This window comes from Mixophyes fleayi, chromosome 11 (genome assembly GCF_038048845.1).
Source record: "Mixophyes fleayi isolate aMixFle1 chromosome 11, aMixFle1.hap1, whole genome shotgun sequence".
Classification (NCBI taxonomy): Eukaryota; Metazoa; Chordata; class Amphibia; order Anura; family Limnodynastidae; genus Mixophyes; species Mixophyes fleayi.
The window spans coordinates 89,582,170-89,588,649 of NC_134412.1; positions in this window are offsets into that span (position 1 = coordinate 89,582,170).

Here is a 6,480-nt window from a genome sequence, read left to right on the forward strand (position 1 = left end):
ATGGCATGTTGTTTGAGCTATCTTGCCTGTCAGAAAGTTATAATAATCAATCAACCAAGAAGAAAAAAACAAACACCCTCGCTTACACTTTAGGCAAGCCCAGGGGTACTCAGCAGCAGGCCGAGTTCTTTAGGGGGCACCCAATACAAATCAGTGGGTCCCAGCTCCAAGAGTTGTCTGGCCCCATGCTGAGTAGCACTGGGGCCCTTTTAGTACCACTGATTCATATAGAACATTTGAAAATGTACTGAAAGCACTTGCGGAACTACAATTGCCAGCATTCATTGACAGCTCATGACTGTTCTTGCCTGTTGGTGCGTGTAGACCTACAAGCTTCAGCATGCGTGTAGACTGCAGTGCATCCTCCCAACAAGCATTGCCCCCCCTAATAAATTTATCTCTTCTACCTGTTCTTTTAACTTTGACTACCTGCTGCTGGTGTCTTGTCTGGAAACATTACGGCCCTGTTGAGGAATGAGAGAGGTACTATTCATCCCCTGGAAAGCCAAGGTAAAGTCAATAATCTAGGCATCCCTCCCCCATTCAGCAATGATATCAAATCAATAATACACACATTTAATAAATATTCCTCCTACCCTACATAGAGGGCTAATTGTTCTATTGTTGATGTGTAAAGCATTTAAGAAAAGGCTCAGTGTGTACTGACAGTGGATTTACCTGTAGAGAGATGTTTGTGCAGATACTTTACCTGTTTCCTTCTAAATGTGCAGCATATGTTGTTGCGTGATTCCAATTACACGCTCCTGTACGTGCGTTCAGCCATTTGTTCAGTTCCATAATGCATTTCTCATTGAACCTCAGTAAATAGATGTTTTTGAAAACTTCACACGCTGGAAGGAGATAATGAACTAAGGGACCAACGCTGATGTCAAACACAGTTTCTCCCTTAATTTGACCTGCAGGGAAAGATTCCAATGATTAGAAAGTGCAATATGTTATGTAACATCTGTTCTACACATCATTCTGTAACGTGATGTTATTGATACACAACAGCATCACAACACTCCTGTTACTGGTTAAATGTATGAGGGATGTATACTCTTATTCATACAACCAGATTTATACCACATAAAACCTTAAATGGGGTATCTAGATCCACCACTTTCACCTAAACATGCAAACATTGATTTGCAGTCCTCAGCAATCTAGAGGAGTGGTATCCAGACATACAGTACCCAATCATTCAGATTATTATTAGGAAGATAATTTGCACAGCTCTGTGACATGTTATGGGGACACTATGGAATTGGCCAATGATTATTGTGCCTAGTTGGGCAACATGTGCAAAATGGAACAGGCTAAAGACAATAACAATGGCTCTCGTCATATGGCTACCTGATTGCCCAACCTACTTCCTGCCACACAACTCTCACATACACTTGTATGTCTGTGGGCAGATCTATCATCATCATCATCAACAACATTTATTTATATAGCGCCAGCAAATTCCGTAGTGCTTTACAATTGGGAACAAACATTAATAAGACAATACTGGATAATACATACAGACAGAGAGGTAAAAGAACCCTGCTCGCAAACTTACAATCTATAGGACAATGTGAGTTTGAAACACAAGGGCATGTGCTACATCATATTGCACAATGGACCAGCTAGAATGCAAAGGTGAAAGTATTGAGTGGGCTGTGTGTGTGGCAATGTTGGTCAGAGGGTTGTTGTCTTGCGTTAGCAGTGTAGAGGATGGTAATAGGGTAATCTAGGGAAATAAAGATGGTGGTTGAGGAATAACATAACCTTGTCTGAAGAGGTGGGTTTTCAGTGAACGCTTGAAGGTTTGAAAACTAGAGGAAAGTCTTACTGTGCGTGGGAGGGAATTCCACAAAGTGGGTGCAGCCCGGAAAAAGTCCTGTAACCGAGAATGGGATCTACAGTAATGATCCAGTCGGTGGTAATCGCATTTCCGATGAGGAAAAATCCGACAACCTTTACTTCTACCAAAAAATCTGACTTGTCACAAAAACACTTAACTTGCGGGGTCCAGATATTGCCGCTTTAAATTAACATTGATCAACATCGTGCTGACGTTAACCTGAAGTGCCGGAGTCCTGTGTCTTCGGAATGACTGCCTGTCATCATGCCGCTTTTGGTAGAAGTAAAGGCTGTCAAATTTTTCATCATCGATATTACGTATCAAACCCAATCCCGTGTGTTTTCTTAATATTGACGAGTGCCAAATCACTCCACATGTACACAGGCATGTTCTGTCTTCATAGGCATTGCATCACTCTCAAAATTAATCATTGTAGATAGGTGTCGAATAAAGTTTTTGTTTTAATTGCCAACTTAATAGTAGAAGTAGAAAATACAAAAGATGCTTCTTCCCTTTAATAAAAGGCAGCTAATAAAGAAATAATTTAACCTTAGCAGTAAGATATAGTATAGTATACATACCCGCTTTGAAGATGTGGTGGAGATTCTCCACGGGAAATTTCAATGATTCATCTCCAAAGACCATTTCTAGTTTGTCAGAAAAATAATGATCCATAAACGCTCTGGAATCAAAGAAGTCCACATGGTAGAACTTAGTGCACTTAGAACTCATCTTGTAATATTGTATCACAGACCAACTGACTCTCACGTCTTTGTCTCTTCCTGGAACTCAACTGTTCCAGGAATTCTTTTTATACTTACTAGGATCCAGTTGTTTAAATTAATCAGCAGTAGGAAACATTCATATGACGATACGTTATCTTCATTAGTCAGTCATGGGAATGCATTTGATGGTATCATAAGTTCCTAATGTAGACTAAATTACCATAGTATCAACTTTTCTATATAATAAAATGGATAAATATTTAGGTATATTACATCATAATATCTGTATTACAAATATGTACACAAATAATATCAGCTCATTATAGTAAATGTACAGGATCATTTCAGCTTTGTGGACATTTGTATTTGGTCAATCTGTACTTTATAATTCACCTAAAAGGGAAATAGAGTCTGAGATCCAGTTACTGCCAAAGGTTCTGCAAACTCGTAATCTACTCTAATATCCATAATGTCCATTACATCAGTGGAATAACCCATCTTGTGAAATAAAATAAATATGTTTGCATTTCAGCATAAAACAGGAGAGTTATTGTGTATGTTTGGTACACAACACCGTGATAGTCTTATGATCAGTCAGGTCTGTTTATTATAATGTGCTTTCACAACTGACTCTCTCTTTCAACCATAATCATTTATCCCCCCCTGCCAAATTAGCAGGGTTTAATGTACAGGTTTTTTTTTGGCAGCCCAAAAGACTGAACTTGGTATGTCTTGTGTGTGCCAGGGTCAGGAGCGGATGAGCCCTTCTTTAATCACCTAATCATTTCTAAATGTTATTTCATTTTTATTGTTTTTTTCACTAACATATATCATACCGAAATCAAACAACAGTCTAGATTTTTAAGAACGTCACAAACATTAGTATTCCTCTTTATATATATCATTTGGCCGACTCATTGACTTCCCACCTCGTGGTAAAACTGTGTGTTAGTATTGACCTATTTTTTGGAATGCTCTGCAGTTTTGGAAAATTCCAGAACAGCAACCAACATAAATGAACCAGGTTGGGCCGCTATTTAGAAGAGGATGATACCTTGAAGACATAGCAAGACTATAGCAGCCAATAGTAAAAGATGGAAGAAAACAACAACCGGAGATATTCAGACAGGTCAGGGTATATCCAGGGTCCAGAGCGGGCAGTGGAACATCTAGGAGTCAAACAGACAGGGAACAACAGAAGACTCATCCATCTCTAGGAAGAATTATTATGGAAGTGTAAACTGGGTGTTTGTGTGTGAGGGTCAGCAGCAGAGCCCCTCCAAAAACTATTATATTCTAATGTTTTTTGTATTTTTCAATACTTGTGAAGATGTTTTGAGTCATGCAGTGCCATCTATATTAAGTGGGAAAAAGGATGTTTGCGTGTGTTGTTTTTTTCTGGGCATTTTCGACCGCATGTAGAACATTGCAGTGGCTGCAAAAAAAAGAAAGTCATCTGCCATGCCTGTAGTGTAGGGAGTGTAAGGTGTAAGAGACAAAAATGTTGATGCACTACGCACACAACAATTATTACACAATCAAAATCGCTTAGATTGCATTTCTTTCCCATTTTGGTTTTTGGTCTGAACAACATCTGAACCTCTTGACCATGCCTGCATTCTTTTATGAATTGAGTTAAGGCACCGTGATTAGCTGATTAGATATTTACAATAGTCATTATTATAGATTATAATATAGATCACATAAGCATTCTTTGAATCATGTTTGCATTGGTATAGAAACATTGTAAGAAATTATTCACCACCAAAACAGATTCGTATTCACCATAATAATAATGTTACAGCACACAGGAAACCCAACATGAACAAGACACAGATTGATAGAATATATAGTAACACCATTTTTTTTTTATTTTTGTATGAATGAGTATAACAGTAAAACTAATGAATGAAATCCAGATAATTGGCAGAAGTTCCTTGAACTGTAAGCATTCTATTTCTACAACTTCTAATTTTGAAAATATGGTATTTCAACAAAAAATCTTTCAAACATTATGTTCGATTCTGTATAGTCCATATGATACAGTAAAGTTTGAGCAGTAGTGCACCCCTTGATTCAAAAAGACCATTCAAATTATGAAAGAAAAAATACAACACTCTCAATCCCCAAAAAACCCTGCATATATATATATATATATATATATATATATATATATATATATAAAATATATATATATATGCAGTATAATATATTGTGACAAAGGGTTTGGTTTAATCAAACAGAACACCTGCAGATAACTCCTTTTCGAAAGAAAGGTGGGAGTGTCATCTGTCTAACAAGTGAGGGCTGTGGGAGGACTGCAAAGTATTTAAACCTGTGTTTTTTATTTTGTGCTTCTTGTCCGATGCTAAATAAGTCGGCCGGTGTCTAGGGAGTTGGTCTCCGGTTTATCTAGCATTAGAGTCACAAGAAAGTGTGTGCAACTTTGTGTTATCTCTTACTTTACTATCCTGACAATAAAAGCAAATAACCAAGCAAGATGATGCTTGAGCGTGCATTACCAGAGGGTTGCCCGTGCCAGAGTATATAAAATATATATATATATATATATATATATATATATATATATATATATATATATATATATATACATATATATATATTATATATTCTCTGTACAGCACTGCACAGTATAATATGTGACACTAAATAGATAAAAATAAATAGCTAAATATGTTGGGATTGTACAATAAAACAAGAAGCAAATATCTTCTCTTACACAAAAAACACTTGTCTCCACTTCTAATATTACAATACAAAAGTTTTACATGGAGTGCCATAAAAACTTGCTTTTTTGTGTTTAATTATTTATTGGATATTTGTAAAGCATCAATTATCACTTCATACAACAATGTTGAAATAGGAAACAAAAATGCAATAAGCACACTACTGCAGAAAGCACTGATTGGTATAAAGAATGCAAAGTCCTTGACCTTAGAGCTTACAGTCTATATGCCAAACATCTCAATGATATTAGTACATTTTCAGCATGCATTTTATAATTTAACTAATGAAGTACCAAAGACCATCTTTTATACGCCCTTTTGTGTGCCATTATTAGCAATTTTATTTCTATATAGTTACCCTTTATTTCCTTATAGATCATTATTACACTGACCCTATTCTAAAAAACAACAACAAAAGCCTTTTCCTTTATCCTGTGGAAAATTGTTTCATTGTTTTTTGTTGTTTTATAAAACCTCCCTTACTTTGAGAGCCCTAAGACAGCAAAGATTGCCATAGACTATAATATCACTGCATACTAGAGATGGGCGGGCTCGGTTCCCCGAGATCCGAATCCATCCGAATTTCGCCTATCCGAGTCGAGCAGGCTCGGTACTCTCCCGCCCATCCGGAATCAAAATCGAGGCAAAACGTCATCGTGACGTATTCGTATTTCTGAGCTCGGTTCTCGCGAGATTTGAAAAGCATAAATACCAGCCTCCACAGCAATCCATCGCCATTTGACAGAGGGAGAGAGGAGGGTTAGGTCACAGGCTATATTAGCGCAGGGACAGAGCAATTATTGTACACATAACTGTTTCTATTCTATTCTATACAATTCTAATATTAATACCAATTGGATTTGCTAGAGCAGTAATAGAGGAGGATAGAGGGGGCTTTTTTTTCTTTTTTGGCACTCCAAGTGCTTTTGGGGTGTCCAATATTACCCAGTTTTTTACACTATTTTTTATGGCTGTTAAAAGAAGTCATATTTGTCAGCAGTATCTATATAAGACAATATCTTGTACTACAAGTGATTTTGGCTCATTAAAATGGATTCAAAGCAGTCCACATATGAGCAGAAGCAGCAACCAGGTTCTGTCACCAGTCCTGATGGTAGTGTTCCCAGTACGTCATCTGGGAAAGGCGATGTAAAAGTAC